The following is a 21,480-nucleotide window of genomic DNA, read 5'->3' as shown; positions in this document are numbered from 1 at the left end:
GTGTACCATCAAACTTTTCAATTTTTGCCTATCAGATGAGTGAAAAATGGTGTCTCACAGATATAGCCTTCTTTGTAGTTCTGCTTAAACCTTCCCACTTGTTGGGGATTAGAGAAGAAAATGATGGTGTCTTAAGAGGTAAAAAGAACCCTTTGGAGGGAGGTGTCCATCCTGCCTCAGTCACTATGTCAGCATCTAGAAAGCTGGTCCTAAATGCTAGAATGGCTTCCTAGATGTCAAGAGCCAAGTGCACTGGATCCCCTAAAAAGAATTTTCTCATCGGAAGAGTAGGGCCATAAGAAGCTCTTTACTTAGCAAATACTAACTTGGCAGTTTGGACAGACACCAAAGCACATCCTTCCAACACATGGAGAGTAAATGGTTTGGTGAGGAAGTCAGCCACACTCTGGGGTGATGTCTGCACATTCCCAGAAGCAACCCAGACAGTCTAAACAGAAAATACAGCTTCTCAGTAAACCCAGGAATGCCTGTCATTCCAAACCCGGAAATTATACACAAGGATACTTGTAGCATTATTTATAGTAATGCAAAGCTGGAAACAACCTACAAGTCCAGAATAAAGGATACTTAGATGACATATCCGTAAGATGGAATGTTATATAATCCTTAACACACATTTTTAGTGACAAGGGAAAATATGTATATGCTAAATTTAAGTTAGAATGTAAAAATGTATATGTAAAATATAACCTTTTACTATGGAATGAAAAATGGCAATAAATCAAAAGCAAAAAAAAAAAAAACCTCTGAGAGGAAGTATGCCAGAATGTTAGATTTAGTTTTCTCTCGGAGATGGGGTTGTGTGTGGGGGATTTTTTTTTTTCTTTCTGCTATATTGTATTAATTTCTTACCTTATACTGGCAGTCAGGGGAGAAAAAGGTAAAAATCTCAGTTCTTTCCAGCCCCTCCTTATCTTCAATGAAAAGGACATTAGACTGTCTTAAGGCCTGAGCTTGGGACTGAGGGGACATCAGGTTGGTCCCAGAGGAACAGAGAGGGGTTGCCAGTGTGATCAAGGTCTCAGCAAGCTTGGTATGTTAGAGAATAGTAAACTCTTTTAATTGAGAAGAGTATTACTGAGACCTTTGTAAATAATTCCATATTTGCAAAGTCAGTGAATGTTTTAGAGTTATGGGATGATGTGATATTAAAAGGTGATTCCTCCAGGACCCTGTCACAAGCACCCTCCATAGTAGAGAAATTCAGCCACAGAGAAGGAAGCCCAGCCTTATCTTGTGATGATGAGGATGGTGATGATGGTGATGGTGATGGTGAGGATGGTGAGGATGATGGTGATGATGGTGAGGATGATGGTGGTGATGGTGAGGGTGATGAGGGTGATGATGGTGATGGTGATGATGATGGTGGTGGTGGTTGTGGTGAGGGTGATGGTGATGATGATGATGATAGTGATGATGGTGAGGATGATGGTGGTGATGGTGAGGGTGGTAGTGATGATGGTGATATGATTATGATGATGGTGGTGATGATGGTGATGGTGATGAAGATGGTGAAATGATGTTGGTGATGATGACAATGAGGACAGTAGTACCACCTGACACATATGGAAGGCTAGCTACACACCAGGTACAACTCTAAATGTTCTGCACTTAATGTATCATACACACAAAGTATATGATGCATTAAATGTTATTACTGCTCCCAATGTTTAACATGGAAAACCCAAGAGAGAGATTGGATAACTGAATCCAGTCATGCAGCTCTTAAGTGGCAGAGCTGCATAACACCAAAGTAGAACCCAGCCTGCCTTCCTTTATCAGATGGATCTCAGGTCTAAACAGATCAAGGGGCAAGGAACCTTGGGAGGTGATGGCAACTTCTATTCATATGCATTGTGGTGGTGATTACGTGGGTGTGCACATTTGTAACAGTTCATCCAACTGTACACTTAAGATGGGTGGACTTTATTGCATCTAAATTATACCTCGATCAGGTTAGTTGTTTAAGAAAGTCCTGGAGGTACCCTCTTTCCCTAGTTCCAACTGGTATCTGAGAATTTACTGCCGTGATATGAGGACAGGTTAGGCTCATCCACGTGTACCTCTGGACCCCAGAAGAAGAGGAGAGTGAGATGGCCTAGATGGAGCTGGTTCAGCCCCTTTCCTGGTGCTCTGGCCTTGCAGCCTCTGGGCCTTGGGAGCGATCCAGAAAGGGGGGTGGGGATCAGAGCGTCACATCACCCTGACCTTTCCCCCAGGCACAGTGGGAAGGTGGGCCATGTGGGAGTCATGCTCCCCCTCTGTAGAGATGAGATGAAATGCCTTGATCTGCCACAGGGTTGGGGGTTGGGGTGGAGTCCCTTGAACTCTTTTCCCGGAAATCACATGATACTAACAGGGACCTCCCTGCCACGTTCAGCCTGTGGTGTTGGGTAGCTGGCCAGACAGACCCAGTAACCATCTTCCTTCTATAGTGAACATGGTTCATGCCCCAAATTATGCTTTTCTACATATTGCTGGCCTTAAAAAGACTCGCAAATAGGCAATGTTACAAAAGTTCACATCTGCAAGTGCGCAAGTCTGCTGTGTTTTTAACAATGAGTGTTCGGTTAATCAGCTAAATTAAAGAATTCTCAAACTTGCCAAATGGGTTTTTCTTCTCTCTCTCACTCTTTTTTTTTTTTTGCCAATAATGACAAGATCTCAGTGAAGATGATGATGTGCTGTCAGGCCTATGTTTTTATACCGTTGTATGTGGCCTCCTGTTTGAAGTCCCTTCCAATGACAGGGTGGTGGTTTATCCTACCCGAGACCGTATGATCAGACTCGGCATCTCACCCCTGCGCATCATCGGCTTTTGGCAGTGGAGTTGGCTTCTCTGGTTCTGATCAGGGAAGCGTATTGTCAACAGGAAATATCTGTCAGCAAGACAGAGGTGACTTCAGGCAAGATTGTGGGAGGAGAGGCCAGATCTCTGCGGGTCCTTGTGTTGAGTCCTGTAGGTCAAGGACAGGGCAGGGGCAGTTCCTACTTGCTCAGAGTGTGGACTCCACGAAGCTCTGCTCAGTTCTGGCAGGAAATGAACTCCTCTCCTTCAGGAATGGTGGAGACTTGCCCTCCTGAGATCACACATGCCTGCAAATCCATAAATGCATTACTTTTTCATTTTTTTCCCAAATTCAGGATGGCAGTATGCAGAGTGAATGGAGTTACCCATCCGGCAGAGCTATCCTCTTCTTTACCCATGGAATGTGCATTTATGTCTCTTAATTTTCCTTTTAGTTTAGATTCACTTTGTTATAAAAGATTTGGAAATATGCAAAAGCGCCAAAATTAAGATCTACATGCACTCAGGTCTCCTGTGTTTTAAAAATGGTCAGTTCCTCTTTTATAGTAAAGTTGGCTTGTGAAAGTTTATCTGATTGGTATAGAGGCAGCCTACTTTTTTTTTTAACTTTTTATTTATATTGGAGTATAGCTGATTAACAATGTGATAGTTTCCAGTGCATAGCAGAGAAACTCAGCCATACGTGTATATGTACCATTCTCCCTTAAACTCCCCTCCCATCAGGCTTCCACATGACATTGAGCAGAGTTCCATGTGCTATACAATAGGTCCTTGTTGGTTATCCATTTAAAATTTAGCAGTATGTACATGTCCGTACTGAACTCCCTGACTATCCCTTCCTTCTTCATCCTTTCCCCCAGCCCACTTATGCTTTGGATACTGTCTCCAAATTCTTGCTGGGCTGGGTCTTTAGGAGGGAAATTAAGTATTAATTTTTGACTCTCAAAGCCCCAGTTAGAGTAGCAAGGAGAGAAGTTACAGAGGGAAAAATGTTAGGTTGGGAAAACGAAAGATTTTCTAAAATACAAAGCCGTTGGGCCGTGGAATAGGCTGTGCCTGGGGCAAGGGGTCTGGGGGCATTTCAGCCACTGGTGGTGGAATTCTCCCTCTCAAGGCTGCTGGATCTCTCAGATTCCCCTTCTCCAGCTGCTGATTCCTGGAACAGAGAGAAGTTTTATGGCCGCCAAGAAGCTCGTGCTGTTCCAAGTAGGAATTCCAGATGTGTTTCCATGGTGGAGGAAACGCATTCTCATCAAGGGCTGTTTGATTCCAGGACTCTCTGGAGCTGGTTCCCCAGCCCCGTGCTCTGTGGCTGGCATCCAGGGAGGTACAGAGCTCACAGCAGAATGAACTCAGCACTCTGCTTGCTTCATCAAGAACGTCTTGCTCAAAAAGCAGAAGTGCTGAACTCAGTAGTTGGTTGATGTTCTGGTGACAGATTTTTTTTTTTTATAGTCACAGTTCAATTTGCAGAGAGCACTTCTGTGGCTCTCCAAGTGGCCCGGCCCTCCAGGTGTGGGGAGACAGGTGAGGGGCTCAGAGCAGGTGGTGCTCCAGGGCACCCTGCTGTCTCCAGCCTCCTCTCACTGGTTCCAGCCAGAGCCACCTCCAAGCTCCTTCAGCTTCAGTCCATTTTCAAGAAGGGACTCCAGGGCCAAGTAGTGTTGGAAACCTCCCCACATAAACAGAGTCTTTCTTCCTTAGCTCAGCAGCAGTGTGGCACACGGGCTGGGGGTGAGGATGACAGGTCAGTAGGAGTGTCACCTCCGTGCCTAACCTTACTTCTTTGGACCTTGAACATTCTTCCCTGTTGTTCTTTCCAGAGCACTATTATATGCAGGGAACTCTTTAGCTCCTTTTTTGGTGACCTTCTGATCTGGTCAGATTTGAAAGGCAGTGCCTGGGACTTGGATGGCAGGCAACTTTGGGGAAATAGTGTACCAGGGACTTTCCTGGCAGACCAGTGGTCAAGACTTTGCCTTCCAGTGCAGGGGGTACAGGTTCGATCCCAGGTCAGTGAGCTAAGATCCCACATGTCTTCCGGCCTAAAAATCAGAACATAAAAAACCGGAAGCAATATTGTAGCAAATTCAATAGAGTTTTAAAATATCAAAGCTATTTTGAAAACAGAGAGAGAAAAGGTGCACTAGACCCAGCAGATGTGAGCTGAAATTTCAGTCTAAGCCCCCAAATCAGCATTTTAGAGCTTGTTTAAGAGGGGTCTCTGGAGAAGGAAATGGCAACCCACTCCAGTACTCTTGCCTGGAAAATTTCATGAATGGAGGCGCCTCGTAGCTTACAGTCATGGGGTTGCAAAGAGTCAGACACGACTGAGCACCTTCACTTTCACTTTTCACTTTCATGCATTGGAGAAGGAAATGGCAACCCACTCTAGTGTTCTTGCCTGGAGAATCCCAGGGACGGGGGAGCCTGGTGGGCTGCCGTCTGTGGGGTCACACAGAGTCGGACACGACTGAAGCAACTTAGCAGCAGTAGCAGCAGCAAGGGGAGTCTCAGGATGACTGGTGATCATCCCGCCTTATTGACTATTCATTTTTAATGACAAGAGGGAGATAGCATCTGTTTAAAGGAGGAAAGAAAAGCATTTGCACAGAGAAGGTTACTTCACACAGACTGGAGCCTTCAAATGCCATTCCCCACTTTTGCAGCAAATGGATCAAAAGTAATGGAAAGGGAGTCTGGGTTTAATTTTTTTTCCATCTCCTCCCTCCACTCTTTTCTTTTTCTAAGATTAACTTAATTTATTTATTAATGGCTTGGCTGGATCTTCGTTGCTATTCACAGGCCTTCTCCACTTGCAGCAAGCAGGGGCTACTCTTCAGTTGCAGTGCATGGTCTTCTCATTGCAGTGGCTTCTCTTGTTGTGGAGCACGATCTCCAAGCGCTCAGGCTTCAGTAGTTGCAGCGCACCGGCTTAGTTGTCCCACAGCATGTGGGATCTTCCCAGACCAGGGATAGAACCCATGTCCTATGCACCCTCCATTGGCAGGTGGATTCTTTTTTGTATATTTTTAAAATTTATTTATTTTAATTGGAGGCTACTTTACAATATTGTAGTGGTTTTTCCATACATTGACATGAATCAACCATGGGTGTACATGTGTTCCCCATCCTAAACCCCCCTCCCACCTCCCTCCCCATCCCATCTCTCTGGGTCATCCCAGTGCACCAGCCTTATCCACGGAGCCACCAGGAAGGCCCCCTCCCTCCATTCTAATTGACTGAAACATTAAATGCGAATGAAAATTTTTGAAATGTTATGTTGATATTATACCTGTGTTGCCAGAAAGCTTGTCCCACACAGTGCTTGTAAACATACAAAAGCCTGCTCAGTCTTCAAACAGGAGTGCTTAGACTTGGAATTTAAAATTGGTGGCCCATTTTTGCAAAGGAAGGCAAGAGTTGTAAATGTGTATTGCCTGGGGAACCGGAAAGGACCACTGTGGGCTGTAACTGCAGACAAAGCAGGTGATGCTCAGGGCACTCTCCATCCTGCATCTGTTCCTCCTGGGTGTCTGCCTTCCCCGCCCCCATCTTTCCCAGTGGCTAAGGTCCATTCTGCCGTAGAGCTGCGTTCCAACTCTGGGAGGTGGAGAGACGGAAGATTTCTGGAGGTTAGAGGCTGAAACCCAACAGATCTTTCTCTAAGAAGAACCTTTTGTTTTAAAGATAGGCCAGGGACTTCGCTGGTGGTTAAGACTCTGTGCTTGCAGTGCAGGGGCTGTGGGTTCAATTCCTGGTCGGGGAACTAGATCCCACATGCTTATAGTCAAATAAATAAATAAAGCAAAATAAATTAACAAAAAGCAGGCCAAGTGGGGAGTGCTTTTAGATAGCTTTTAGTATAGAGTTGTAGCTGAAAGGACTTGTGGAGGGTGGAGAGTGGGAGCAGGAGGGGAAGAACAGGGTGGGATGCATTGGGAGAGTATCACTGACTATGTGATATCACTACTATGTGTAAAATAGATAGCCAGTGGGAAGCTGCTCCATAGCACAGGAGCCCAGCTCAGTGCTCTCTGATGACCTGAAGGTAGTCCAAGAGGGCGCGGGTGGTCCAAGAGGGAGGAGATATGTGTATACATATAGCTGATTCCTGTTGTTGTACAGGAGAAACTAACACAACATTGTAAAGCAATTATATTCCAATTTTTTAAAATTTTTAAGTAAAATAGCAAATTCCACATTAAAAAATTTACATGCTATAGAGTATTTCACTGTAAAACAATATTGGGGCTTGTTTTAGGTGATTTTTAAAAGTGTGACTTACAGAGAGTTCCTTGAATATCAGTTATTTCAGTAAATATGTACATTGGAAAATAAGATAATTTGGTTTCTGCTTACCTCTAGTATGTATTATATTCATATTTAAGTTTTCTGCATTTGTTAATTTATTATTCACAAATTACATGGTAATAAGGAATGAACAAGAAAGCAGAATGTGCAAAGATTAAAGTAGGACCACATCTACACCAAGAAATAGCTGTTTGTGTTAAGACTGTATTTGTTTTTTTTTAAGTTGAGAAACTAGGACAGCTATTTATGGAAATATTGATTGAAATAGGCTTTGTCGAAGTAATGTGTCTAAGCTGTTCCATATCTTTAAAAACTAACTTTCTGCTTTTAAAAACTAAACGTTAGCAGATGTTTGCCTATTTACAAGTCTTTCTCTTCAAACATTTATTCACTTTCACAATGAGGTAACAGTTTTGCTTTCTGCCTAATTACAGTACACACCCTTCCTAAGAAAACCCTCTGTGTGTACTTGGATTGTATACTTGGACATGGAGTAGAATATATTGCACTTGGGTTGTGTGCTGTGTCACTGATTTTGAAAGATTGAAGTGTGAATATGGACAGTTTGAAAATGATAAAAATGTTTAATCCTTTCTCATAATTAAAAGTCTTGGGGCTTCCCTGGTGGTCCAGTGGTTAAGACTCTGTGCTTCCACGTCAGGGGACGTGGGTTTGATCCCTCGTTGGGGAACTAAGATCCCACATGCCAAAGATGCAACCAAAAAAAAAAAAAATGGTAAAAGTCTTCTTTTTCCCACATTGCCTCCCTGTTCCCAAATAAGCACTAAATATTCAGCTAGCTGATTGATTGGAAAGGAAACATCACAATGCTGGAAGAACATATTTACATTTTTGTGGTAGTCAATGTGATTGTTTTGGAGTCTTCCTCAAGTTCCTTCCTATTTTAGGATAAAATCATAACTGTTTAATCCTGTGTGTGGCTCGTTAGCTCAAGCTTTTTAAAACCCCATGGATGTTCCATGAGGGTCATGGGTTCAGTCCCCATATGGCCCATGTATATGGTGTCCAACTGCTCCAGGCAAGTGAGTGGGAAGTTATAAGATTTGTGTCGATTCACAGCTTCCTGAAAAACAAGTCAGCATTTGGCTCACTGAGGATGTGTGGGTGGTGTCATCCATGCCTGGGTTAGCACATGGGAACATGAAATAAGATCACTCAACAAAGACCATCTCACAGTACATTGAATCTAAGCATGTGTCTGCACTCACACAATGACGTAATCCGGAGCCCTGGAAAGGATCACCAGGTCTTGCTAGAATCACTGTGGGCTGATGGAAAGCCATGTTCTAGGAAGTGATCACTGTGGTGGGTGTTTGCTAAATTTAGTTCTGATAAGAAAGAAGGTAGATGTGACCTAATTGAGCAGAAAAACAGGAATCCAGAAGTAATTGCTGGTTCTTTGTGTGAAGATTGTTGTGTCCAGGATGCAGTTTCTGCCACTGTCCTCATTTTTATTTTTGGGGTCAACCTTGAGAATCTTCACCCCAAATGGATGATCATGACCATCAATTTCAAAAGAACATCTCGTCCTAAAAAAGTTAAGCACATGACTAAATTTTGCTGATATCAATGACAAAATGATTTAAACATCTTTCCTTCGCACAGCTATCATAATTGAATGTGACTTTTTCAAAGAAGAACCAAAAGATACATTACCTGTATTAGCCTCAGTGAAAGACCTGAACTTAAATCCATAACTTAAAATCTTTTTGCATCAACTGGTTTGGATAAATGTGCTTCTGAGTATGAAGATGGGATGGACCTGGCAAGAAATATACCAGTCAAGTTGTACCCAGATGTAAAAGCTGTGATGTGTTGATTGTAATAAGCATGAACTGCTTGGGTGGGTCCTTTGTAGGTCAGTGTCCAGTGCTCTCAAACCCTGCCTTTGTAATATTTTGACATCTGTTCCACTTGGAGCCTCTGCCCAGGTCTCTCTCCTCACCTGTGTTGAGAAGGGGGGGTCAGGAAGGTTTACCCTTCCTCCTGTTTCTGTCCGCACCATTATGCACCTCACATATGCACCAGAAAGCCATTCTCTATGGTCTTGGGACCGGACTTCAATAGGAATCCCTCCATTAATTCCTTTGCCGATAGTCTTCCTCTGTTTTGGTCCATTTTGCCTATTTTTAAAAGATGAATTGCTTCACTCTCCTGCTCGAAAATCTTCAGTGACCCTCTGCTATCAAGAGTCTGCAATTTCTCACTCACTTCCTGAAACACAAAGTGCTTTTATGACTGTCACAGAATCTGGAAGGTAACTTAGAGGTTCATCAGGTCTGATCGAAGTGCTCTATTGTGCCTGCTTGATGAGCCATTTCTTCTCACTCCTTAAGTATTTTCTGTGATATGGAACATACTGTTTATCCAGGCAGCCAGCACTTTTAGAAAGTTCTTCTTCACCACAAGTGTAATCCTAACTAATTCTGCACCAATTCTCTGGTCGTGGTTTATCCTCAGCCAGGAAAACCTGGAATCACCCACTGTTTTAAAATATAGACCATATTATATATATATATATATACATATATATATATGGCTGTGTTGGGTCTTTGTTGCTGTGCTTGGGGTTTCTCAGCAAGCAGGGGCTACTCTCGTTGCGGTGTCCGGGCTTCTCACTGCGGTGGCTTCCCTTGTTGCGGAACTCGGACACCAGGCGAGTGGGCTCAGCAGTTGCGGCCCATGGGCTTAGTTGCTCGGCAGCCTGCGGGATCTTCCCAGAGCAGAGGTGGAACCTGTGTCCTCTGTATTGGCAGGTGGTTCCCAACCACTGGACCACCAGGGAACCCCTGGATTGTATTATTATTCAGGTATGGGGAGCTCAGCAGACCAGGAGATGACTGCCATGGAAGAGATCGTTTGTTATACTCATTTTTCCCAAGCGGAAGGGGTACATCACTCCACAGGGGGACACACAGGGAAGCACCAGGGCCAGCCAGGAAGCGAAGGGCCTGAGAGGAGAACATAGACGAAAGCCTTTATTGTGGATTTCTTGTAAAAGAATGGGTGAAGCAGGGTAAGCAGGCCAGGCAGGGTTAGGATTGGCTAGTTTGAATAATTTCAGCAGGCTCTGGAGCATGGGGCTGTCTACAGTTGTCTGATATCTGGCCCTGGGAAGATTAGAGCAAGTGGATAGCAACCTGGGGCTGGAATTTGAGCTCCATAAAGGAGATGGTTGGGGTGTGGGCTCTGGCTGGGTTAGCTTGTAGCTGAAGGCACGCTCACAGGTGAACCCTCCAATGTAATAATTTACCATCTGTGGAATCAACTAGCCTTAGGAAATGCAGTCCCTCCTGGGTCAGAAAAGTCCCAAGAGATCACAGTGGCAAAATACAGAATAAACAGACAAAATTTTTTTAATTTATTATTTATTTTATTTTTTACTTATTTTTGCACTGGGTCTTTGTTGCAGTACATGGGCTTAATTGTCCCGAGGCATGTGGGCTCTTAGTTCCGTGATCAGGGATCAAACCCTCATCTCCTGCATTGGAAGGTGGATTCGTAACCACTGAACCACCAGGGAAGTCCCTAAAAAGACATGATTATACACCTGTCCACTCTGATGATCCCATCTCAGGTACAAACAAGCTATGTAACTTGAATGAAAGCCTCCAGCTCCTCATGGGTACAGTGAAGGGGTCAAGGTTATAGCACAGCCAAGAGCTCACTCTGTCTTCTTTGTAGGGGTGAAGCCTCCAACACTTCCTACTACTTCTCCCCATCCCCGGGTTCCCAGGGGACATTCTACTCGCAGGCACTCTCTCCCTCCCTGTTAATGTTCAGGGAAAACCATTCGCCCTGGGCCACCCTGGAACTTCATTTTAATCTCTTTCACATGTGGGCTCTTCTGCCTACCTTTGTGTCCCGAATTCTTTGGGCCAGCGGGCTGTCTTTGAGGCACTCTTTGAATTTTTGAGTTCTGGTTGTTGTTGTTTAGTCGATAAGTCATGTCTGACTCTTGCAGTCCTGTGGACTGTAGCCCGCCAGACTTCTCTGTCCATGGTATTTCCCAGGCAAGAATACTGGAGTGGGTTGCCATTTCCTTTTCCAGGGTATCTTCCCGACCAGGGAACAGACCCACATCTCCTGCATTGGCAGAGGGATTCCTTACACCTGAGCCACCAGGGAAGCCCCACTTGGGTTCTGGGCCTGAGCCAAATGGTTATTCTCTGTACACTCTATACCTGTGTTCTATTTAACAGGTGACATTTAATAATGCCTTTGTGAAGTGAAAGTGTTAGTCTCTCAGTTGTGTCTGGCTCTTTGTGCCATGGACTATAGCCCACCAGGCTCCTCTGACCATGGAATTTTCCAGGCAAGAATACTGGACTGGGTTGCCATACTTTTCTGAAGGTGGAGCTAAAAATAGCCTGGATTTCCAAGTATAAGACAAAACATGGCAGACCTTCTGTACTACAACCTGGAAAAATAAATCTCCATCTTATGTTGCAGAATTATTAACTGAGTTGGCAGTGAAGAGAAGTATGGAACTCATTTTCAAGGCAGGAGCAGAAAATAAAATCCCTTTATTGACGTTGATGCCAGTACACGAGCTATAAAAGTTAGAAGGCAAAATATTCATCCATTTGGCACAAATGAAGAACCAATTCTATAAACGTAAACGGTGTGGAAAATATTATATGCTGACCATCACTGTGGAAAAACATCACAAGGACCAACTCTTCTATTGTTCAGAAGAGTCAGATTTTTTTTTCCCGTTCAGATCAAGCAGGAAAATTAATTGTGTTGTGAAAACCTTTAAATTTCTTAGAAAATGCCTGTAAATTGGATCCCATAAATATTTGTGTTAATTAGAACATTATAAGGTTTTATAATATGTAGGCGTGATCATAGTTTACAGTGCTGTCTCATTAAACGAGCATTTACTCAAACAGATGTAAAAAGCAGAAATGGTGTTTCACTAAACAAATGTACATTTTCAAACGTTAAATGGATAGCAGCTAATTAACAAGATTTTCATTGCCCTCCTCAGTTTTTGCTTGTGATGACATAAATAGGACTTTTCAGCTCTTAAAGTTTAAAAGGGAGCTTAAATGATCAGTCCTTTGAAAATAAATACATGCATGCTGTGCTCAGTCACTTGATCATGTCTGATTCTTTGCACCCCATGGACTGTAGCCCACCAGGCTCCTCTGTCCATGGGTATTCTCTAGGCAAGAATACTGGAGTAGGGTGCCATGCCCTCCTCCAGGGCATCTTCCTGGCCCAGGGATACACACTGCACCATAATGCTTGGAGGGCAAAGCCCTCAGATTCTGCTTCTCCCTCTTGTCCTGCAGGGAAGGCTGTGCCAGTGTAGAACATATTGGAATAACCCCGGAAATTTAGTGCAGTGGAGTGGTGGGTAGGTGGGAGTAGGTGTAGAGGTGTGGGGATGCGTAGGATTTGCCAAGAGAAAAGGGAAACTGTGGTCCTTCCTGTTAGACGGTTATTTTAGTATTTTAAAATGTGCTAGTTAAAAAGACCTTCCTAAGCCAAAAGGCACTACCCAAAGCCTGGGACTGTCTTGTCCCGATTGTTTTTTCTCTGACTCTCCTGCCCCTTCTCCCAGCATCCTAGCCTCAGTACTTTCACAGTTCTCGGGACTTCCTTGGATTCCTGAGTGGCTGTCAAGAACTGTAAAAAGGGGACTCCCTGGTGGTTCCATGGTTAAAACTGCGCTTCCATTGTAGGGGGCACAAGTTCGATTCCTGGTCAGGGACACTAAGATCCTGTATGCCCTGCAGCCAAAGAAATAAATAAATATAATTGATATCTACAATATTTAAAAAAATATTGTAAAGGTACTGAAAGTCTGCCCTCCTTGTCAGTTAGTACGCTAGTCAGCTGTGGTTTTATAGATGCTGGTAGAAGACATAGGGTTTCCCAGGTGGCGCTAATGGTAAAGAACTTGCCTGCCAGTGCAGGAGACATAAGAGACGCAGGTTTGATCCCTGAGTTGGGAAGATCCTCTGGAGGAGGACATGGCAATCCACTCCAGTATTTTTGCCTGGAGAATCCCACGGACAGGAGCCTGGATGGCTGCAATCCATAGGGTTGCAAAGAGTTGGACAAGTCTAAAGCGAATTAGCATGCACACACACAAAAGAACACAACATTTTGGAATCAAAGACTCACAGCAGTAGCATTACCAGAGGATCAGCAGTCTCATCCTTATGTTTTTCCTAGAGGGCAGCTCAGAGAGGGCCCAGTGATATGTGTACATGAGGTGGGTTACGTTACAGGAGAGAAGCATGTGCTAAGTTGCTTCAGTTGTGTCTCAAGCATATTTGTGCATGTTTTACTTTCCACATATAAATGATATCTTATGGTATTTGTCTTTCTCTTTCTGACTTACTTCACTTAGTATGATAATCTCCAGGTACATCCTTGTTGCTGTAAATGGCATTATTTTGTTATTTTTTATGGCTGAGTAGTATTCCATTGTATATATGTACTGCATCTTATCCATTCATCTGTCTACGGACATCTGGGTTGTTTCCATGTTTTGGCTACTGTGAATAGTGCTGCTATGAACATAGGAGTGCGTGTATCTTTTTCAAATTATAGTTTTGTCTGAGTATATGACCAGGAGTGAGATGGCTGAATCATATGGTAATTCTGTTTTTAGTTTTCCGAACAACCTCCATACTATTCTCCATAGTGGTTATACCTACTTACATTCCCACCGAGAGTGTAGGAGGGCTCCCTTCTCTCCACACCATCTCCACCATTTAAATAAACATCCTTGAAGAGACAGTCCACAACCACTGGGAGTCAGCGCCTGGCTCATGAAATGTGCAGAAGTGCGGGAGCCCATGAGAATTCATGTTCAGCAGAACATTAACAACGACTTCTGCCACCCCTCCAGCTCTCTGTGTCCTTGGGAATTGTCGGTGATGGGTGTGAAGGAGAAAAAGTATCTTCCACAAACACAATCAGCTGATGGGAAAACTCCAGTTAAGAGCACAGAGCAGTAAGTGGAGAGAAGAGAGACAGATCCAGGTGGCCAGAGACCCAAGCCATGTGCTCTGCAAAATGCACTGCAAACTGTCTTTCCTTTTTTATTTTTCTTCCATTGAGAGGCTTTTGGAGGAGGGAGAGGTGTGAGGGGTGGTTTTGAGATTTTGTTTCACCAGGTAAAGTGAGAGGAACACTGGCAAGGGGGAAAAATCAGGAATGATCTTGTGCCCACAGACACCTTACATACATCAGCCCCGTTCTTCTCCTATGAATCCTACAGTGTTTTCAAGGCAGTTGGAACCCCTGTTATATGGATGAAGAAATGGAGACTCATGAGGACTAAGGTCTTGCCAGCTCCTTCTTTTCCTGACCTCCCTCATGCTGGTTAGCTATGGTACTTTGGGATGCCATGCCTCCAATTTTCCCCTTCTCAGAGCACAGTCTACCCATCAGGATGCTGCAAAATTGGACCCTCGACCGCTTTTCGTTAACCTCCTCACCTGAGTCCTGGGATATGGAAACCTATAGAGATTTCCCAGGACAAATATCCTAGGAGCATAGTACTTAGTTTGTCTCCTGGAGACTGTGAAAACAAACACATTTCTCTCCGCCTTTATGTTTCTTGGATTCTGGAGTTTTTTTGCCTGTTTACTTAGATTTAATCAAAGTAAACAAAAAAAGGAATGGAGACTCAAAGAAGCTGACGGGTTTGACTGAGACCACATAGCTCTGAAATGAGGAGCCTGCAGCATCATTCATTATCAGAGAAATGCAAATCAAAACCTCAATGAGGTACCATTACACACCAGTCAGAATGGCTGCTATCCAAAACTCTACAAGCGATAAATGCTGGAGAGGGTGTGGAGAAAAGGGAACCCTCTTACACTGTTGGTGGGAATGCAAACTAGTACAGCCACTATGGAAAACAGTGTGGAGATTCCTTAAAAAACTGGAAATAGAACTGCCATATGACCCAGCAATCCCACTTCTGGGCATATACACCAAGGAAGCCAGATCTGAAAGAGACACATGTACCCCAATGTTCATCACAGCACTGTTTATAATTGCCAGGAAATGGAAGCAACTTAGATGCCCATCAGCAGATGAATGGATAAGGAAGCTGTGGTACATATACACTATGGAATATTACTCAGCCATTAAAAAGAACTCATTTGAATCAGTTCTAATGAGATGGATGAAACTGGAGCCCATTATACAGAGTGAAGTAAGCCAGAAAGATAAAGACCAATACAGTATACTAACACATATATATGGAATTTTAAAAGATGGTAATGATAACCCTATATGCAAAACAGAAAAAGAGACACAGATATACAGAACAGACTTTTAGACTCTGTGGGAGAAGGCGAGGGTGGGATGTTCAGAGAGAACAGCATTGAAACAAGTATACTATCAAGGGTGAAACAGATCACCAGCCCAGGTTGGATGCATGAGACAAGTGCTCAAGGCTGGTACACTGGGAAGACCCAGAGGGATGGGATGGGGAGGGAGGTGGGAGGGGGATCGGGATGGGGAACACATGTAAATCCATGGCTGATTCATGTCCATGTATGACAAAAACCACTACAATATTGTAAAGTAATTAGCCTCCAACTAATAAAAATAAATGGAAAAATAAAATAAAATCTGCATTAAATGAAAAAGAAAAAAAAATGAGGAGCCTGGAAGCTAACCCCAGATGATTTGGCTGTGAAACATGTTCTGTACATGCCCCCTGCACCTCCCACCCTCCCAGCACCACCACCCCCCACTGTAGTTCATATCAAAGACCCTAAAGCACACTAGTAATTAAGCTTCATCTAAAACAGAAAAGAAAAAATTTTACAGATATATAGAATTTTTAAGAATTTTTCATTTGTATACAACTTTTGTTTGTTTTTTGTTTGTTTTTCAAGTTCAAATCCTTTTATTATTTACTACTTATAAGCATTTAGGAAGCCCCTGCCAGGTACTAATTTTTATATTAAACCTTTCCTCTGTTATCCTATTTTATCCTTTTTACCATCTTATAGGATTGCTACACTTTGAACACTTATTTTTTTTTTATTAGTTGGAGGCTAATCACTTTACAATATTGTAGTGGTTTTTGTCATACATTGACATGAATCAGCCATGGATATACATGTATTCCCCATCCCGATCCCCCCTCCCACCTCCCTCTCCACCCGATCCCTCTGGCTCTTCCCAGTGCACCAGGTCCGAGCACTTGTCTCATGCATCCACCCTGGGCTGGTGATCTGTTTCACCCTAGATAATATACATGTTTCGATGCTGTTCTCTTAAAACATCCCACCCTCGCCTTCTCCCACAGAGTCCAAAAGTCTGTTCTATACATCTGTGTCTCTTGTTTTGTTTTGTATACAGGGTTATCATTACCATCTTTCTAAATTCCATATATATGTGTTAGTATACTGTAATGGTCTTTATCTTTCTGGCTTACTTCGCTCTGTATAATGGGCTCCAGCTTCATCCATCTCATTAGAACTGATTCAAATGAATTCTTTTTAATGGCTGAGTAATAAACTTTTAAAGGTTACTTTCCATTTACAGTTCTGAAAAGAAAATCTTAATAATAGGTTCACTATAGCTTGTTAAGTAATTCTGTTTCTTTGGAAAGAGAAGCACATGTGTGTAATTTAACCACTGCTCTGACCATAGCTGCTTCAAGGACCTTTGTCTCTCAAGTTTTGATCTTGTATATCTTTCATGTAGTGACATTTCAAGTGCCAGCGAGCCTCACATACTTGGACTATTCATAACCTTCCAACAAGTCTCTTTGGTTTGCCTTTTTCACCCCTTTTTTAAAATTCTGAAAGTAATTAATGTCAGCTTCCTCACAACTAGCACCATTTAGCACTTTCTAACTGGTCTCTTCCTAGAGAGAGAAATGACTTGCTAAAAAAATTTTTTTAATAATAAACATCTGAAAGCTTCTTATTAAAAAGAAATGCCATGTAATTTTGCTCTTGACTGAGACCTGGACAAACTATGAAAAGTGCATATCCTTAGATATAAGGTGATCTGGAAAGACATGCACACGCGGAGAGAGAATTTTTCCTCCACCAGGTTCCCTTGGCAACCATTCCATGCACATCTTCCAACACATCTTTAAAGCTTGGCTGTGGTGTGTATGTTAATTTTATAGACATGCTTAATGTTGCTCATTAACTTCACAGTTTGCAGATTCTTCCAAATTCTCTTAAGGGGACTTTGTACCTTTGTGAAAAGCTTAAAATACCAATAAAACCGAAGTCTTCTTCAAGTGGTTTCTTAGAGTGATTTCCTTACAAATCCCTCCGGGTTCTCTTGTCACTGCAGTGTTGTATCGTCACTATTCATTTGTTTAACTGTGAAGGAGATTGTATGAAGCTTAGAGAAAAAGTTACATATTTACACTTCTCTGTCGGAATCATTACATACTTTCCCATAGTGGCTCAGACGGTAAAGAATCCGCCTGCAATGCAGGAGACCTGGGTTCAATTCCTGGGTCAGGAAAATCGCTCTGGAGACAGGAATGGCAACCCACTCCAGTATTCCTGCCTGGGAAATCCCATGGACAGAGTGGCCTGACGGGCTGTAGTCTATGGGGTGGCAAAGAGTTGGACACGACTGAGTGACTAACACTTTCACTTTCATATCTGAGGAAAACAAGGGTGCTCTGTTAGGTTTATAGGTGTATAGGTTTATATATATGCATCGATTTTTATAGGGAAGTTCTTAAAAACTGAAACTGAAGCTTTTTCCTTTTGATATATTTAGCATCATTTTGGTGTTCAATAACTGCTTCAATTCTGATTTCTTTTGAAGAGTTAAAGCATTCTTTTATTTTAAATTGGTTTGAATTTTTTCAGAAACGTTTCCCCCAAGATAAGCAATTATATTTTCATATAGTACTTTTAAAACTACATCGACATGATTTCTGCTGCCATTTAAAAAGAGTGGGATTGTGTCAGTGTCATTTGCTGTCAGATAACTTTTAGGTGCGATCATAGAAACCCAGTTAAATTATTTTGCTTGGGAGTACTTGTTTATATATGTAAGTTGTACAGCTGAATCAGGTAAACCCAGCAGTGGTTTTCGGTTTATCCTGGTATGTTTACTCTAAATAAACCCTTGATGAGTTGCAAGAGTATAATCACTTAATAGTTGCTTTTATAGCATAACCTGCATGTGGAAGCGGCCTCAGAAAGCCTCATTTTGTACCAGGTATAATAGCAGAGAATGACTTTTGCCGTTTAACTTCATAGGAGGTTGTTGGTATTTGAGTATTGCATTTTCTATTTCCACTATAGAGTGCTTCAAGTACAGGGAGAGAAGGCATCCTGTCGCTTGAAAAAAAGATAAGTCACACATGTATATATCATGTATTCTATGTACATTATCATAGCTTCATTAATTGCTGTACTTCTGTGAATGTTTATCGTGTATTTCTACGTTCTTGGCAATTTGGTGTTGCTTAGAAAGTGTAGTTAACGAAATGATCTGCAGTTCCATCCTCTTCATATAGCTCTTATGGGAAGGGAGAGGAATCCACTGGTTTATGGCACCAGAGATCCTGGCAGCCCTGCCAAGACATAAGTTCAGGTATGAGAGGGACAGACACAAGGGGTTGAGGTGAGAGAATATTCTGTGTGCAGAGCCTGTGGAGATGTGATGGGGAGTAAGCTCAAAGCTTTGGCCCTGCAGAGTGTGGGTGGCCAGCAGGAGGGTGCCTCGGACCAGCACTTACTCGCTCCCCACACCAGGGCTTTCATCCATGTCCCAGACTGAAGCTGCGACTGGGAGTCATCACTGAGCCGTCTTTTCATGAGATTCAGGTAGGAGTCAGTTGCTAGCGATTGGAAAACACAAAAAGGCGCAAAGTGGGATCATAAGTTCCCAGGGCTGCAGCAGCAAACATACCTTATGGGCTTTTTCAAGTGAGTAGAAGTTCAAATGGAAGTTTGGAGATCATAATCCTCCACTGATAATTAAGGTACACATTTGTGAGGAAAGGCTCACATGGGTGGACATTCTGTATCATATTGTGACCTCAGGTTAATAGAGAGGCTTTAGGGCACCTCTTGGTACAGTCAAGAGCAAAAGGTGGTTAACTAGAGAATGGATGTGAGGGGAGCATCAGGGGAGCCAGAAGGCACTCATGCCAGCCTGTGTGTCCCTCTGACACATGCCTGCGTTTGTCCCTTCTCTTCTGCACAGAACACCAAGCTGAATATTATTTTTAGAAAGAAACACACAAAATTGTCAAATGCTTTGAGCTCTATTACATATTATGGGCTTCCAGGTGGCTCAGTGGTAAAGAATCCTCCTACCAATGCAGGAGACATAGATTTGATCCCTGGATTAGGAAGATCCCCTAGAGAAGGAAATGGCAACCCACTCCAGTATTCTTGCCTGGAAAATCCCATGGACAGAGGAACCTGGTGGGCTACAGTCCATGGTTTCATAAAGAGTCAGACACAACTGAACACACATGCATGCATTATATATTATATCATACAGACAATATGTAAGAATGTTATATAATATTTATATAATAATCTATATAACTATATAATATAATACAACATATAATGGCAATATATAATGCAAGTAATATGTTAATACACATTACAATTATGTAATTAATATACAATGCATTGACTATTAATATACTGATACTGATATATTGGTATCATATTTTAATATATTTGCATACTATAGTGATATAATTCATATGAATATATAGATTATATAATGCATCATCGCTGCCCTGAGTGCAGCCCTTCGCACACGGTGACGCTGTGCACCGTTACCCCCTACCCTGTTACCAGGCAATGGTTACCATGGGACTACTCAGCCATTGGTAGCACCGCAGTGGGCCCTGCCCACAGCAGCCAACTGTCAAAAGAGTGACCGCTAGTGGTCCTATTCAGCCATTGGTTGGCACCTCAGTGGGCTCCACCCCCAAGCAGCCAACTGTCAGCCAGCAGCCGCTAGTGAGGGCATTTTCAGCTGATGGTCTGTGGAGTGGTAGTTGTCAAGCAGAGAATGAGGTAAGAAGCAGATCCAAGCCTTCTCCTTGAGGCCCTCCAGCTCACTCACCGTTGGGCCAGCGGATGAGCGAGGGGCCCAGGGAACAGACTGGGGGCTGTGTCTACAGGGCTCCAGAGCTCTGGCCAAGGCCACCCAGTGGCCAGACCCAGACCTTGAGGCTGCAGTGACCCTTTCCCCCATCCCCACCTCTATGACCTCATGGCAGCGGCCATCTGCATAGGACACAGTCTGTGGGACCCAGCCCCCACCATTCGGGCCACCTGAGGAGCCTGAAAGCTAGTTGGGTCCTGTACGCCTGGCTCCCTCAGCCGTAACAGCTGGGCAGCATCTGGGGACCTGGCCTGAGGAAGCCACCAGCCTAGATCTTCTTCCTCTCAGCCAGGACTGGGCCTCGCAGGATGAAAAACAGAGGAACATTGGCGTGGTGGAGGTTTACAGGAAAGTCGCTAGCTGACTGTGACCTGACCTCAGGAACAAAAGCTCAGGCACCGAGAAGTTTACAACTCACCCCTCCCCTCCCTCACCTTTCCTAGAAAAGGGCTTCACTGAGAGTTTTCGAGGAATTTGAGGTTTTTAAGGCATGAGCCACCTGTCTTCTTGCACAGCCCTGAATAAACCTTTCTCCTCCACTCTCCGATGTTTTGGTATTGTTTGGCCTTTCTGTGCATCGGGCACACCGACTTGTGTTTCAGTAACAATATTACATAGTCTATAATATTATAAATATGTCTCTCTTAGAAAATATATAATTTGCTTAAAGGATATGATTCACTAATTTTTTTAAGTCAAACTGTTGAAAAACAAGGGAAAAGTACAGTGAGTCCCCTACATGTGAATGAGTTCCATTCTGAGAGCGCATTCATAAGCCAAATTTGTTCATAAGTCCAACAGAGTTACTCTAGGTACCCACCTAACACAATCGGCTATATAGTACTCTACTGTAATAGATTTATTATACTTCTGACGCAAATGATACATACAAAAATGAAAAAGAAAAAAACATTTTTCACCTTATAGTACAGTAATCTTACAGACATGTGAACTAACATGATTGTACATGAGAATGCAGATTCACACGATTTGCTAAATTTTAAGAAGAAAATAAAATTGAACAATGTAATATGCATATGCACTCTATGAGACCAGAGAAAATAAATTACAAGAAAACGCTAGTGTAATAAAATGCATTGTTGTTTCATCAGATATCTTACAAAGTAAGGTAAACCTTTCATATTTCCAAGAAAAGTAAAGAAAGTGGATAGAAAACTGCCCCTTTACATGGGCAGCTCAGGACA

General features: G+C 43.0%; 1 protein-coding gene and 2 long non-coding RNA genes across 3 annotated transcripts in view; 2 read left to right on the top strand and 1 right to left on the bottom strand.

Annotated features, from left to right (window-relative positions):
- The window catches only part of FAM171A1 (family with sequence similarity 171 member A1), a 124,535-nt gene that overhangs the window by 44,026 nt on the left and 59,029 nt on the right, over positions 1-21,480 (top strand). The gene's annotated exons all lie outside the window — the stretch shown is intronic.
- LOC110129747 (uncharacterized) lies at positions 18,084-20,312 on the bottom strand. Its single transcript, XR_002311599.2, has 3 exons — positions 20,234-20,312; positions 18,879-18,980; positions 18,084-18,713 (listed from the first exon to the last, which is right to left on the bottom strand). It is a non-coding gene; the product is annotated as an uncharacterized lncRNA (long non-coding RNA).
- Positions 19,856-20,814, top strand: LOC110129746 (uncharacterized). The gene is made up of 2 exons (XR_002311598.2): positions 19,856-20,184; positions 20,564-20,814. It is a non-coding gene; the product is annotated as an uncharacterized lncRNA (long non-coding RNA).

Source organism: Odocoileus virginianus, chromosome 9, assembly GCF_023699985.2.
Source record: "Odocoileus virginianus isolate 20LAN1187 ecotype Illinois chromosome 9, Ovbor_1.2, whole genome shotgun sequence".
Classification (NCBI taxonomy): Eukaryota; Metazoa; Chordata; class Mammalia; order Artiodactyla; family Cervidae; genus Odocoileus; species Odocoileus virginianus.
This window is presented reverse-complemented; position numbering and strand designations above follow the sequence as displayed.